Source organism: Coturnix japonica, chromosome 1 (genome assembly GCF_054131305.1).
Source record: "Coturnix japonica strain WE chromosome 1, WE-NBRP24, whole genome shotgun sequence".
Lineage (NCBI taxonomy): Eukaryota > Metazoa > Chordata > Aves > Galliformes > Phasianidae > Coturnix > Coturnix japonica.
The window spans coordinates 21,883,811-21,900,300 of NC_140663.1; the positions used below are offsets into that span (position 1 = coordinate 21,883,811).

Here is a 16,490-nt window from a genome sequence, read left to right on the forward strand (position 1 = left end):
AGAAAATATCTAAGGCAGTCCAGAGCAAGTACATAAAGCAGACAAAACTGAATGAACAGAGCTAGACCTTGGTTGATTCATTAAATACATATATGTGCAAGTATATACAAAGCAATGTACTAAACCGTTCTATTAGTAAGGCAGACGTTAGCATAAAAGAAAGCTACTGAATTCTTTTCTAGCAAATCCATGACATAAACATCAAACGCTAAAAATTGGCAGCTTAAATATTCTTCTTGTATAAAGATGATACTGATTCAAATGGCTCATTTTTTCAGTCTTGCACCAGTGTCTGTATTTACAGATGCCTGAATGGGTCAGCTGTATTTGGGGAAGAATAAATAAACACATAAGAGCCACCACCTTTAAATCTGTTTGTACAAGCACATAAACAAAAAATAGCTCAGAGATGACTCATGAGATCTACCTCATAACAAGTGGGTAGAAGATGAACCTCCACAAAATGAAGCTAGTTTGGGTGGTTGTTTGGAAGAAGTCAGCTGGAGTCAGCCTGTGCTTCCAGTGGGCTACGGGAGAGCATCCCCGGCTACCAACTGTCCTTACAGAGCTGCCCAGTGACAGTTCTCCTGCATCTTAGTGAGACGAGCAGTGAGCCACCACTGTCCCCTTAGTTCACCACAGGGGCCAAGGACCTGGCTCTCGTGAACCTCACCTTTCAGCTGATGTTATGAAAGCAATCCAGAGGACCACCACACAGGTGGGCTTCTGAAGGACAAGGATTGATCACATGTGCCTTACAACTACATCAGTAGTAGGACAACCTTACAGTCCTACTTCCTGCCACGTGTCAGCACCCAACTACCTTCACATCTTCAGCAGGTAATCTGGTGCACTGTGGCCTCTGAGAATCTCTGCTTGCATAGAGAGGATCCAGCCCACTGACAGGTCTGCTGCATGAGGTTGTATTGTGGCTGCTAATAGAAACAGATGGAAACGTCAGATGCAAGGAGACCTCAGCTCTTCCAGACTACATTTCCCACAGGCCACTGGCTGCCTCTCGTGTCACCAGGTTCCTCCTGCGTCTTTAACAGGATGCCCTCTAGTGCAGAACATGGAGACGGACTGTTCCACTTCTGCCCACACTGCTGCATATCAGATGCAAAATCTGCTTATAGCAGTACTGGCACCTGGCACAGCAGCTGAGCCCTGCAGGCTGCCCTGCTAACAGGACTGGGAGTGGCAAAGACAAAGAAAACCCCTACAAACACTTCTCTTTAACAAAGGCTCATCTGACTGTTCCTATCTAAACAGCAACCACTAGGGAATGGGAGCAGACAAACTACAAGTGCTGTGGGAGATACTTAGTTCTCTGCATGAGAAAATCTGCTGAATTGAAACTATATTTTTACCCTCTTCATAAGCAAATTCAACGAATCCTTTCAAACAAACTTACCTTCAACCACAACATGCCAAACAGTCATGATCTCTAATTAGACATGCAGTTTATTTCATTCACAATGAATTAAGAGCAGAATACAAAGTTCAGATCATTTCCATCTGCTGTCATGAAGTGTTGCAATCCCATATCAGAGGGCCACGTATATAAAGAATAAAGTCAAGGACTGAATCAGCCAACATTCCTCCTGTGAACTACAGACCAGGATTCACAGAAGCCTAACACAGCAAAAACAGATTTATTTGAGCTGCTTTGTATTCTTTTATGGTGTTTTCATGTCTCTCATTAATATTAACTTCTACTCAAAACTGATAACAACTTCCTGCAAATCAGCAGTAAGACACACAGGACAAAATCACAGTAACGTACAGATAAAGGAGAATATTGTGTATATATCAGACCATATATCAGACACTTAATGATCTTTTTAAAGCTACCAAAGCACTTTCTGGTTTATTGCTATGCCCATTATACCAAACATATAAAGCAATGAGTGTTCACAAGTAAAACAGTGGCTGACTAAAGCAATGAAACCACAGAGGTGCTTCTGAAAACATTATCCCGGAGGTGTAATTCCAGACTGTTCGTTTAAAATACACAAACCAAATAAACTAACACTATAAAACGGAAGAGGGAAGATACTTCTAATACCAACTTATTTATAAGTCAATGATTAGAATCTGATTAAAATCTAAGGAGGGAGGGGGAATGGGAGAGAACAAAGCCCTTGGTTATCCATGAGCCAAGGGGTGGGCTCAGGTACAGCTGAACAGGTACAGGGTACTACTACAGTTTACAGTGGATGTAAGAGAGCTAAATGGAATCTCTGTGGGTTCTCTCTGTGGCTGTTTCTCCCTTTGTCTGTGTTTGTTGTCCTTTACAGTGTTCGCCTTGGGATAAACCAAAGCTCCTCCACAGCTCTCAAGGTCAACTGCAAAGATGATAGCTCCAGAGTGAGCTCAGGAATAGCCCTGAGGGTTGCAGCTGCCCTGCCAGTGACCATGCTGGGTCAGTATTTAAAGCTTCAGGTTGAATATCAGGCAAAGGCTCTTCAGCACCAGGTGGTCAGGCACTGGAACAGGCTGCCCAGGGCAGTGGTCACAGCCCCACGCTGATGGAGTTCAAGAAGTGTTTGGACAACATGCTCAGACATAAGGTCTGATTTCTGGGTGGTCCTGTGTGGAGCTCAGAGTAGGACTCAATGATCCTTATGAGTCCCTTCCAACTCAGGATACTCTACGATTCCTGAGCAAATTTACAAGAACGGACTGGAGGCTGATCTGATTTATACCAGGAAAACCTGCCAAACTGACTTCCAGCAGCCTCACTATGAAGTGAGAGTACAAAAGTGTACCAGCTCATGCACTTCTGTGGCACAGCAAGGGGAGCTCCACCATACATAGGGAAGAACTGGTTTGTAATGAAGATATTGAAGAACATGCATTTCAGCCCTTACTGCTACAGCAAGCAGCCAGTGATGCTGATGCATTTAGCAACCATGTGCAGGTCCTGACTCACAGAGCATTTGCAAAGATGTACATTTACAGATCTATAATCAGAATCCTAAATAAAAGTAATTAATCAACAAAGATGTTCAATAATTAATAACTGCCTGCAGCAGAATGAGGAACTGTGTGTCTACCTGAGCTGCCTGAAAGCAGAACAGAACTTCAGTCACCCAAACCCTCCAGCTGAATAATTTTCCAGTTACTGGGTTTGGTTCATATGGTATAAATTTGTCACGTTGTTAGAAAGCTCACGGAGTTTAGACAGATGTGTGGGATGACAACTGATCAAAACTCTTTAAATATAAAAGCATCAGAGAAACTTTGTGGTTCGAGTTTAGACAAGCAGGCTTTTTCTAACCCACAGTGCACACTACCCATCTATATTTAACACCAGCTGCTCTGCGCTGCTATCAGTTCTCAGTTTTGTGATACCTGCGATGTCCCACAGTACAACAGCAAATACATACAGGCTCATTTCATGTGGCAGGGAGGTGCCTGGGAGTCATTCATGCTCAATAGTCTCCCCTAGAAGAATGTGATGTCAAAAACCTGTATAGGGGCAACACAGTCATTTCATCACAAGGCAGTAGGAGCTCTGCCGACTGCTTCAGAGAGTCCAAAACCTCAACGGACTGGCTCAAAATAACTGCGGAAAGTTACATTATATTTCTATCATCTCGTAGATGCTCATCTATGAGTCAATGCTTTAAAATAAAGCAACATCAGCTCTGCGTACATAATGCCCACCAGACCCAGGATGCTCAAACTTTCCCCTCTGCTTTGAGGGAGGACAAAAAGCACAGAAATAAATTCGTATTTGCTGAAGTCAGACAGAACTATGCCTTAAGAGCTGTCTGAACTCATGCATTATGCATCAATATAAACCCACCAAGCCAGCGAGATCATTCCAGCAATGTCAAGAATGAGACTGTAAGGTGAGCAGATTGCAAAAGGAATCCCCGCTTCACTTTTGAACATGAACAAAACTGTTTTACATGGAGGTAAACTGCAAGTGCAAGAAAATAAGTATTGTGATAAGAGGAACAGAGGCATAATTTCATTACCGGAAGGGTGCAGGAGAAGACTGGTATGAGATGCCAACACAGAGAGAAATGAAACACTGCACAGGGAGAAGCAGAGGCCACGCGAGCTGCAATGAAATACAGCAGATCGATGTCAATGGTCCAAATAGCAGAACAAGAGCTGCTGCTTGCAGCTGGCCAGCTGCAGGGACAGGAGCACCCAGATGAATTACATGACCACAGTGCTACCACCTCTCTCCACGGAGATGCTGACACAAAAAGGTAATTTAACCACTTTAATACATGGCGAAGTATTCCCAGTGGCAGGTGAGAAATGCTGTATGTAGAAAGCAGTTACCAGAGCCTTATCTCTGGAATACTATGTACAAAGCTTCCTACCCAATAATGAAAGGGACAGAAAACTGAAACAGGTCAGGTGTGAATAGCATGAACAAGGAAATACAGACATTTTACGAGAGCAGACCAGTTTGTAGGAGGGAAATATCCACGTGAATACACTGGGGAGCAATTCTTGGAGCAGCCCCACAGGTTTTAAAGCTAAAAGAGAAAGCACAACTGCATGCAAACCAGTCAGGACCATATTGGGCTGGAATTAGAACAAGGTTTCTGACCACCATCAGAGCAATCAAGCTGTGCAAAAATCTCCCAGTGCAATGGTTTATGAGAAGGTTGGGAAAAGGTGGCTAAGGACTGCAGTCACTGACCCAGAGAGACCTCTCCAGCTCTTTATTTCCACACAACACAGTTCCTGCATCATCACAGAAGGTGGAGGAATTGGGCTGGGAAACCACAGGTGAGAATCCCAGCTGCAGGGGAGTGGCTGACAGAATGCCCCCACTGCAGCACAGCCCAAATCCTCACTCACCAGCCCAAAGTGAATCCTGAAATCCAGGCACCTTGGGATGTCCTGTAACTCTGCATGGGCTGGGTCTCCCTGACCCACAGTGACAATGGCTTTAGTGGCTGCTGTTAACCAGCTGAAGTCAGCAGGTTAAAATAGCAGAGTCTTGGCAATTTTCTCAGAGGGAAATTCAAGTTAATGTGGAGGACAATATCTACTGCTAAGGAGGTACTGCACTTGTATCACTCCTTCTCAGTCCTAACCCAAAGGGCTGTATGGACTGACACAGGGACCCAACACAGGAGCCTACTCTGGACAGGTCACAGATGCCTTCATAAAGCCAAGCACTGACATAACACAGAATGGTTTAGGTTGGAGGAGGCTTTAAAGATCATCTAGTCTCCACTCCCTGCCATGGGCAGGGCTGCCACCCCCCAGCTCAGGCTGCCCAGGGCCCCATAGAACCTGGCCTTGAGAACCTCATGGATGGGACATCCACAGCTCCCATGGTCAGCCTGTGCCAGCGTCTCACTGTTCTTTGGGTAAAAAATCTCTTTCTAATATAAATCTCTCCTCTCTTAATTTACAGCCATTCCCCCTTGTCCTGTCACTATCATATTGTGTAAACAGCCAGTCCACCTCCTCTCCTGCAGACCCTGCTGTCTCCTAACAGCAGCTGTGCATCAGGGATTGCTGTTGGGTTCCGTCTCCCAGCAGGGCTCACCAGCTCCTGGTTGAGGAGCTGCCACAGTCACGTTCAAGGACCTTCCCCCGTCCTCTTGTCCCCTGCACAAGGGGCTGGGACCAGCTGTGCTCCTGCAGCAGGTCTGGGTCAACCTTATTTTGTTAATTGGAGGAAATTACCAGTGTAGAACTCTAACACTGGGGTTTGTGCAAAATGTACCATGCAGGCGTGCTGCTATCGAGTGTACTTCAGAATTAAAAATAGCAGGAGAAAATTCATGTGGAAGATCAAGCGTGCTAATAGATCGTATAACCTCACCCCAGAGCAAGCCATGCTGTAAACAATTTGCAGCATGAAACACACAGGAGCTGCCATCAAAACATTTATTTACACAAAAACCAATAATTACAACAGGCTCAGGTTGCAGGCACGTTTTCTTGAGAAATTAATGACAGCCTTACAAAATAAACCGATACCAACAATAACATTTCTTGTGCTTTAAATACGATCTCCACGAGCCTTGCTGCTGGGCATAAGAACTAACACAGCAGCCTAACAGGCCTGACATTTAATAAGCCAAGTTTATTTCTAGAAAGTGAGCTGGAAATTAAATCTCCTGCTTACAGCTGGCACACTGTGCTCAAGAGGAATCCTAAGACGACTGCATTTCATTTCTGCCCTATAGCTTTTACCCTTCGACTAATTGGTATATTTAAGTGCACTTAATCATTTCAGCACTGAACTTACCACCGTGATAATCTCCAATTTAGACTATGCAACAATAAATCTTTGTCTTCTCTTAGCAGCTGGCGAGTTTTGATTTGGACTTTGAATTTAGATCGTCTCCTCAGGCTTAACAGTAACAACTTGTTTGTCCTGCCTTCTGAAAGCACGACATTAACTCTGCTCTTTAACTGTATTAATGTTGCTTAAGCGCAGTGTTCTCGGTGCTGACCTGCCCCTCCATAGTGCCGGCCTAAGGAACATAACAAAACCAATTAGGCTGTGCCGGCGGCTCACAAAGCAACTTTCACTCATTAGTATTTACACAGCATCACTGGGCCACGTGACGCTGTGCAGGCACGAGGACAAGCTCGAGGTTATAATACAATCTTTCAATAGATGCCTCCAGTGCCACAAAGAGCTGATTTAAAAACAGGTGGAAGGGGCCCCCGACAATTAACACAGGAAGAACGCTCCCACTAATACCTCACAGTCTGCCAGGGGACCACGTCGGGTCTTCTCTTCAATTCTTTGACAAATGCCCTGAAAACCTTATGGAAGTAGCTCCTGTAAAAGTATCTAAATTAGATGCGATCACCAAACAACAAAGGGGAAGACTGTTTCTGGATGGAGAAGGGGACTCTACCCCCAGCTTTGCTACAGGCCTCCTGGTAAGCACTCCTAGTAGTGCCCTGATAAGCTGTTTAGCCCCCATCTTTAAGACTTCACACACATTATTACGACCTTTTCAGTACAACTCGGGATTTGTGCTCGCAGAACAAATCATGTCATTAAAGATTTGCAGGATCAAAGTCTCATTTCCCCGTGCCTTAGTTCTTCCTGTACACTTCAATACAGCTGCATTTGACATACTCGCAGATGCTGGGAGAAGGGCCTCACTCTGTTAAATATAAAACACCTACTTAAACAAGTCGCCTTGTAATAAAAGGCTGAATAGTACAGCAGTTGCACCGAGTTGAGAAAGACTGCAACTTCATCGTTTCCTGACTACCATGTTTGCTTTTGCAGACTTGAGCCCAGAAGAAACTGCGAGTTCACCCAACGTACGCTGCCACTTCAGTTGCTTTATTTGCTTTACCACTTGCCAACGAGACAAACAGCCCTTTCTGTTCTACAAGGCACAGCTCAAACACCGACCTCGTCAGCTGACCCAGCAGCACTGGGCCCTGGGGTGCAGCAGCTGGGCACGAGAGCCCTGGCACCCCCAGAAGCACCGCAGCACCAGCACAATGTACCACAGGACTCAGCCTGCAGACACCCAGTTTTGTAACTTTGCCTTTTCTGCTTTAAAGACAATATTAGTACCTGCTATTTTCTTCCCACAGTGTAGCTCAGGCTCTGATCAACCACACACCAGTACTTTATTTCTGTTAGTTACTGAACTGCACTCAGAATGTCTCACAGCAAGGCTGCTTCTTCAGACCTTAGATTACTGTGGCCCCAGTTTGGCCAAACATAACATATGTATTTTACGTCTGAATACTCTGGAAGCTGGCTGGATGTTTAACTGGGCTCTGGCTCTCACTCCTCCATAGTTACAGTCAAGTTGCCTTTATGGCCTCTCTGTGGTTAGCTGAACTGTTGGAGCTTCCTTACTCTATCAGTGTGAGGTGTTCTTCATAGAATCTTTGTAGTTCTTCTCAGGGATTGCTGCACATTTCCGAATCAATTTTAAAGCACAGACATACCACCCCCCCCCAAACACAATTTTGCCTGTGTGGAGGTGACAGCAGCCCCCTAATTCCTGTCAGCTGCTGCTCCAGAAGCAGGCACTGACAACACTGAGCACCTCTTGTCTTTCATAGGTGGAAACCAGCCTATATGCATATCAGCTTATACCCCAACAACCATTTTCTTTCTCCATCCCCCAAAGCACACACCAAAAAGTAACACCAAAGAAACCTCTGGAGTTCAATTACACACCAGCTACCAATCTTCATCAGGCTGCAACCCATACAGCTGCAGACGGAAGCTGACAGTAAGGAAAACAAGATTTACTTTAATTCCATTAGGGCTGCGGGGAAAGTAGGAGCAGTATTTAGGAAAAGCCTTCATTTACATTCTGAGAAACACCGAAATTAAATACAAGTAATTTGGGGCCAAGGGGCCGAGCAGCGCTGCAACAAACTGCAGCTGTATGTAACTGAAATGATTTATTCTGTGAAATCTAAGCATAGAATTAATGCCAGCCATGCCAGGAGCACTCACAGACTTAACATGTTACTTTCAACAGTCCAGTTTATAGCTAAAAAATAAGGAAATCAGCACTGCACCTTCTGGGAGTTAATAATTTATCCACCTCCTTTTGGTGGAATCTGAATCCAGCTCCCAGTTGCCTGTTGTCACAACACCACATTCTTTTCTGTGGCTCACACCGTAAACACTCCCAAGGAAACCCATCCTAATAAGGAGAGCTGGCTTTGAAAGGCTGAGCAACTAGCAGCAATGCCTGAACCTCAGCTGCCCTGCTCCTTTTAAATGGAGAGTTGTTCCTTCATTTTTAATCCATTTGCAACTCCCTGGCCTTTGCTGTATGTCCTTCTCATATTGTGGCACCCAAACAGCACCCAGTGCAGGAGGTGAGGCCGCACAGCACAGAGCAGAGAGGACAACCCTCCCCTCACCACCCAGTGGCCACACTTTGCCTGGTGTACCCCAGGGTGCAGCTGGTCCTTTGAGCTGCCAGGACACATATAACTTGTCATCATCAGCCAGAACCCCAATTATAACTTGTTGGAGAGCACTCGAGTACAGATCTGCAAGATCAGGACAACTAGAGAATGGAATTCAGAAGGATTACATGAGCTTCATCAGCAGTCACTGCCACCCCAAAGGCAGCACATCCAACCCGAGAGCAGCGCTCCATCTGCTCACACCTCATCTATTCATCTCCTGCAATATTCCCACGTACAGAATCACACACAACTTTCCTGCTTGGTTAAATTCTGGATAGCTTGGGTAAAACGAAGGTGCAGCAGGACAGATTTACTGCAGTGGTCCAAGTACTTTATTTATCTAAGCCTGTGTTACGCACACATCAGTGAATGTACTGTAGCTGGACCGAATTACTGCAGACCCTGTCTGCCTGAAAAGCTGTCAGTTCTGCGTCTTCGAAAACACTCTTGGATGAAAAGAAAGTGTTATCCTAATTTTACCGAGAACAGAGGAACACTTTGAACACGTCTGCTCAGCTCTCCTGCCCACTCACGCACAAAACCTGGCTGTAACTGAGTAATCTGGTGCTGGCTAGTGTTACAGCACCATGCACACCAGCCTCTTTCTTCCCCTCTCCAGATGGCTGGCACCGGGCACAGCGTTTCAGGCTCTGGGCTCTGAGAGAATCCTATTACACATGGTCACAGAACCCACGGAATTAAAACCCTCCGTAATTATTTCAGTAGGATCACCAGAATTTAAGAAGAAAAAGAAGAAGAAGAAGGAGGAGGAGGAGGAGAAATAAAAACGTCGGTGCACCCCAGAAGCCAACTCTGCCACAAGGAGCAGCTCTCAGCTGAGGTGACGTGCTCCTGCTCCTCTGTTCTCATGTCCATTCTGACCTCAGAATGACACCCTTCACTTTCTGTCACCACCGGTTCCTGACCCTCCTTCAGATGCTCAGCTGGCAGCAGCACCGGGCTGCCCTGCTTCAGCTAAGCGGGATGTCCTGAGCGAATTCAGTATCACCATACAGACATCTACAGAGCTGCACCGGCTCATTGCCACAGACTATCCACACTTTTAGGAAAGCCAGTTTCCTAATTTCTCTTCCATCTTCAACCTACAAATTCCTGAGGAGCCTTCCTGTGAGTGCTGTAAGATGCTGGGTGCAGCTCATTTGTCCTATTGCACTTCAGAAGGACAAACGTAATAGTCAGAAACTTCAGCTTTCGGGCCTCTCTCCTTCTTAGGACATGAACAAAAAGGCAAATTATGTCAGGAAGAAACGAGCAGGGCTGCACATTTTTATAAGAGGTGTGTCCTGTTTCAGATTAATGTGGCATTCAGAAATTGCGCGAGTGCCAGCATGGAAGAAAAATACAGCACATTCATTATATAAAGGAATCGTGTTTATTTTAGTTCTTTCGGAGTAAGATGGTAACATCCGCTTCCTTAATTACTTATTCTGTGTTTAATATTTTAACCCCACGTGTTAAGTCTCCTCAATTGCTTCCTGCTATATGGTATAATACAGCTATAATAGCTCAAACATTTCCATTTGTGAAGGACTCGATGACTTCATTTGTGCAACGAGCTTCAATTAAATTCCAAAACCTTTGAAACACAAGAATTTAGATTTATTGGAAGCTTCTTTAATATGACCAAGGAGGTTTCTCTCTGGTTACGTTGCAGTCATCTACTCTCCGTGGAGGGCACTGAAAATACACTTGCCCACAACTGCAAAGACTTCCAGGCCTGCAAGCCAAATTACACAGAGGATAACAACTTGTGCTACCAGCTTGGCCAGAGCCACAAAGTGCTCAGGGCAAGCACATCTGCCCAGCAACAAAAGAGAAGTAGCCCCACGCTTGATCTTATTAAAATTTAAAGCTATAATTGACCACGGGTCTATTTGGTGAAACCTCCCCTGCTTCCTTCGACCACTGATGCTGCACAGCCTATTGCACAAGCTCTTGCTGAAGACCAATTTAGCGCTGGATGAAACACAGACAACCTTAGAAACAACATTATCCTTGATGGAACTCTTGCATAACACAGCAGCCAACTGCAGGCACGATCCTACGAGGTGCAAACCACACCTAAGGAACAAGGGCTGCGTTTCTCTCCTTGGCTGCTTGGTGATGCTGCAAACCATTTTGCTTGACTGACCTCCATTCACCAACAGATTCAGATCTTCCTGGGACAATGCCCAGCCATTGTTAATTGCCTTATTGCTTTTTACGTCATCCCCAAGTTTTGCTAGCAGTGCTTTGATTTTCACGTTACTGAGATAAATGCAGTTGGCATCAGAGCTGGCGTGAGTTTCTGTGAGACTGTGAGGAACCTCAGCCCAGTGCCAGCAGGCCCTGGTAAAGAAAAGCCACAATGAATCAGATGGGTTTTCATTCGGTCACAAAAGCTTTCAAGCAACAACAAAACACACCATCACCACCAACAAAAACTCCACCTTATTGCCAGGGCTGAGCTTGAAACAAATGGCTTTAAGGCACAGACAATGCATTAAGGCCATACTGCCCTATCGTTCCCCCACCGTGACTGACTTTCATCACACACTTTGGGACCGGCTGGTAATTTCTTCAGTCTTTGCAACTGAAAATGAAAACAAACCTGGGAAAAAGAAACAATTTCCAGATAAAGTCCTGAGGGCCCGGCTCAGATTGGTGAACACCATGATGTTTCTGCTGACTCCAACAGCGGCATTCAGCCTTAAGCCATAATAGCTGGAGCAAAGTCCATCCTAACAGTGATAACTCCCCAGCGGGCTGAACGCTTACGGCTCTGAGTAACTCAGAAGAGCGATCCAGTATCTCATTTTTGTCAGACACGGAAGGATTGATCCTGTTAAAAAATGCTTACATACCTCATGGACTGAGCAGGAAAATGTATCAGTTCCACTTTGTATTCCCTAATCCCACGGGCACACCCGCCTCAATAACCATTCTGTCTGTATCCCCCAAAGAAACCAGGAATTTTCCACACACACTTTCCCTCCCGAATCCCTCATACCCCGCCCCCGGCTCCTAAGAACGCTCCCAGAAGGGATGAGCTGCCCTGCCAGGCTCCTATTCACACGCTCTCACACTACACTAGAGATAAGAGATAAGGTGCTGCTGGAACGAGGTGAGAGCAGGCACACAGGGCATGCAAATTGCTTCTGATTGTTGTGGCTTACGCTCGTTGAACTGAACACGCTGCATCTATTTCTGCCCAAGAGACTTAAATTCCCTGTTAGTCCCAATAGTACAGGAAAAGAATGAGATGGTGGAGGAAGGCCGCAGTTTTGTTATTTGCCGTTTCCACAGTAAGAGCGGCACAAACAGCTGAACAGCAGAGGCACAGCTCAATGCTTGGAGAGCTGAGCAGCAGAGGCACAGCTCAGTGCTTGGAGGCCAACATCTGCCTGCTCCTGGGGTAGAAGGGCCACGGGAAGAGCGCTGTGAAACCACCTCCAGGCAACAGCAAAGTCCAGCCGGCAGCAGCCCGTGCTCACCAGGCGATCTTTAACCTTTACCTGCACTCCCCGTGGGCAGGAGCAGCTCGTGCTGCCTAAGGACACGGGGTAGAGCACCAGCAGGTAACTTCTATGCGTGCTGTGGAGCGCAAGGCGATAAAACACCAATGTGCTGATACCTGCGTGCTTCGCCTGGGAGTCCGGCAGGTCTCGATGCCCAGCGGTAATGCCCAGCTGTCCGCGGGCAGCCCGCACACGCAGCCTGAGGCGAACCGTTCCCAGCTTTAATTCACACCCGTGAGCGCACACGACCACAACCGAATCCCGAGCACTCGTGGCGCTCGCCGCCCTCTCTCCTCGGGCTGCAGCACGTCCCGGTCCCGCAGTGATTCCGCAGGGCACGGAGCGGCACACAGGCCCCGGCCAAGCAGGGCCGCGCCGCCCGCCCGCCCCGAGGCCGCGCTCCGCTCTGCTTTCCCGGGGCTCAGCGGCGCAGGACTCGGCGGGGAAGGGGCGGCCGCCCGCAGGGCCGCTACCGCGAGACGCGGCCGCCCGGGGCCCAGCTCGGCCGGGCCGCTTCGGAGGTGCCGGGACCCCGCCGCCCGAGCACAGCCCCGCTCCCCTCCGGCTGCCGGCGCCGTGTCCGCCGCCCAGCCCCGCGGCTCCTCGAGGCTCCGGCCCCGCCGGGCCCGGCCGGTACCGGGGGTCGCCGCCGGAGCGGGGTCGGGAGCGGCCGCTTGGGGCCCCGCGGGGTCGGCGTCCGGGGCGGGGGCCGCCTGGCGGCGGGCGGGAGCCGTACCTGTGGTCAGGTTGTCATTGATCTTCAGCGGCACCCGCAGGATGTACACCAGGAAGAGCATGATGAAAAACCACAGCGTCCACAGGTACGTCCACGACCAGACGATGCACGACTTGAGCTGCTCCAGAAAGCCCATCCCGGCTTCAGCCATGTTTTGGAGAAGGAAAAAAAAAAAAAAAAAAGAAAAAAAAAAAGAAAAAAGGCAAAAAAAACCCAACCGTACAGCACGCTCCGCGCTCAATGCTGCTGCCACGGATTAGCAGCGCGCCTGTGCCGCTGTGCGCGGGGCTCGGCTCCCAGCCCCTGGATCCCGGCTCCCGGATCCCAGCTCCCAGCCGCTCAAATGGACTCGTCCGCGCGGCCCCAGCCCGGCAGCAGCTCGCAGCGCCCGGCGGAGCGCGGGTCGGTCCCGGCCGGGGGCGGGGAAGGCAGAGCGCGGCCCCGCGAGCCCCGGCTCGGCCACGTGCTGCGAGGCGGCCCCGGGCCGGCCCCTGAGCTGCGGGGGGAGCGCGGCGGCCGCAACGGGCACCGGCAGCATGATGAAACGGAACGAAACGGCCGGAGGCTCCGGGGGGAGCGGGAGGGAGGGAGAGGGAGCAAGATTAATAGCGGGAACGATTAGGGGAAAAGAAAAAAGCCGCGCACGCTGCAACTTTATTCTTGGTGGTGTGTGTTTGCACAAGGATTTTAGCCGGTGTTTGCACTGCGCAGCCCGAACCGGGGCTCGCTCTTCTGGGATCCGGAGCACAGAGGAGCTTTGTTCGGTTCGGCTCTTTTCCCAGTTCCTCTGCCCATCCCTCAGGCTCACAGCGGCCGTTTGTCGTGCATTGCTCAGCACCGTCCTGAGCCCTAAAACCCCCACTCGGAAGGCTCTGCACGGTGAGAGAAATTAACGTCTTACTAAGGAAAAGCGTGTATGAAGCATAAGCATCACGTAGTAAAACATTTCTTTTGTGACGTGCTTTTTCTTCTGCCTTGGCTCTCTCAGGGACACATTTCTGCACAAAACAACGTATGGCAGCACAGATGTGCACAGGTCGGTTACCATCACCTACTTTCTGATGCTACATCACTTACAAACATGAGTGCCCGCACTGCAGCTTGTTGTCACAGCTTCTCCCCTTGGTGTTTCTGCAGCCTGCATTGGGACAGCGCTGCCCAGCAACTTAATGCACAGCTCGGTGTTTCTGTAAGCAGCACCAAAAGGACATGGAGCCCCATCGATGTTTATAGACAGATCATACCCTCGCTCTCCCGACGTTTTCAAGTCTGCCATTGGAAAGGCCCCACAGAAAGAATGCGGTCACTTCTCCAGGATGTTTACAGTAGCTACAAGACATTACAGCACAGTCAGTGTGCATTTGTACAGACATATAACTCCTGGTGGGAGGCAGCCACACACAGATGTGCTCCTCCATGGGCCATGCTGTGGTTGGGGCTGTGGCTGGGCCATGAGCATTTGCAGCTTCAGGATCCTCTGATTAAGGGGCTGTTGTCCCTACGTGACTCTATTGCTGTGGGACTGACAGGTTTTCCCACTAATAATCATGAAGCCTTTGTAAATTCCAATGTTCAGGTGGCACTTCCAACATAACTACAAACAGGACCTTTTTAGGTAAAGTATATACCAAAGAAAACCACATTGGAAACATCTCAGTCTCCTTTTTCCAGTTAGAAGGGATATAAATATTTTAGATGCATCACATCTGGAAAAAAAAATCAACATTATCCCATCGCATGGCTATTTCTAAATGAAAATATTCACCTGATGTTCTCTTACGTGTAGGTTAAAGAGAACAACAAGCACTCAGCATAGTTGTCGTTTGTATCATTTCTGTCTATACACTGCAGCACTGAGAATATTATTGCCTATAGTGCAGAACTATGATCAGTTCCCATTAAAAACAATCAGGAAAGAGGATCCGTGTGTCCAACGACAAAAGTCTGCATGTGGTGAAGAGGAATTGCTGGTTGGGGTATCCTGAGCCGTGAGCGTCTGTGTGCTCTCGTGTGATGGATTGAGCTTCTGTTGTGCCACTGAAGGAGCTCACGCGCGGGAGGTGTTTGCAGTTCAGGCTCTCTTTAACACCACTTCACTCTCCTCTTTCTATTCTGGTAGCAAAGGGTGCTGAGTATCAATAAAAAGTCTTACAACACACATTTTACAAGTCAAAAAGGCAAACTGCTCAGTACTATAAAGAGATTTTATTAGGGTTTTATTGTGTCATCTGGCTCCAGACACTCACTCCTTTGCTAGGTCAAGACCTAACAGCGTACAGTGAAGTGATCACCGCGTACAGATCACTAGAAAAGCATCTGTTACCTTTCTGCTGTGATTCTGCACACAGCTTCCTCATTCCAGTGCTCCCTCACAGCTCCTCAGGCACTCCAGCCCCTGCCTCCAATTGCTGCCTAAGTGTCAGCCTGCTCGGCTTCTCAGGCAGCTGCTGATGACTTTGCTAAACTGAATCAGGAAGTGGAGGCACTGACAGTTACCAGTTGTGAGGCACTGAATGCTTCCTTTTGGTTGTTTTTCAAGAATAAAGTTTATTTTTGAATGTAGGTCCTGCCAGGTAAGAAATAATAGTTGCCACCTGCACACAACAAACAGGTAGTTTTAAAGTCCCACCTACCTGTCGCTGTTACACAGAGCAGAGCTCAGCGCTGCCCTACGCTCCCTCTGAGGAGCTGCAGCCACCATCAGGCCTCCATCAGCTCCTCTGCTCTGTGCTGAGCACACACAGGGGCCTCACTCTGCATCACACATCTTGCCTTCTAGGCCCTTATCTTGCCCTCTAGGCCCTTCCCTGCCTTCATAGCCCGGGGTGTCCAGGAGCATTCTCTGAGGATGCTCAGATAGGGCACAAGCAGTCCCTGCATTGGTTTCAGGCACCTGTGAGCACTGGGAAGCGATGGCAACCCAGTCCCAGCCCAGGCACTCACATTCATCCAGCCCCACCGGCAGCAGCACCCTCCGTGCAACTCCCTGCCTGGTGCCATTTCATCTTGGTACATGGTAAGCAACCAGATATATGCCCATGGATACCTACACATACCTACAAACGTGTATATGCAGATTTAATCCACTCACATACACTGGATATGCAAACATACCCAAACACTAATTAAACAATATCCGGGATGAACTGGAGATGGCAGTCTAAACCGAAATCTGCAATACTTGTGTATGGCATGCCAATGGGAGGGAGTGATGGCACAGCACAGCCAGCACTTCTCAGGCATCCAGAACTTGGAATAAAACAGCTTCCAGACATAGAAAAGTCTGTTTTCAGCTTAAAGCATACAGTTCTCTGTCACAGACC

General features: G+C 48.1%; 1 protein-coding gene across 1 annotated transcript in view; it reads right to left on the minus strand.

The window, feature by feature from the left end:
• Nucleotides 1–12,761, minus strand: part of ST7 (suppression of tumorigenicity 7) — a 109,717-nt gene extending 96,956 nt beyond the window's left edge. The window contains exon 1 of the mRNA XM_015853627.3: nt 12,548–12,761. The gene's annotated coding sequence lies outside the window, so the exon portion shown is untranslated. The remainder of the gene's footprint in view (nt 1–12,547) is intronic.
• Between the last annotated feature and the right edge of the window lie 3,729 nt (nt 12,762–16,490).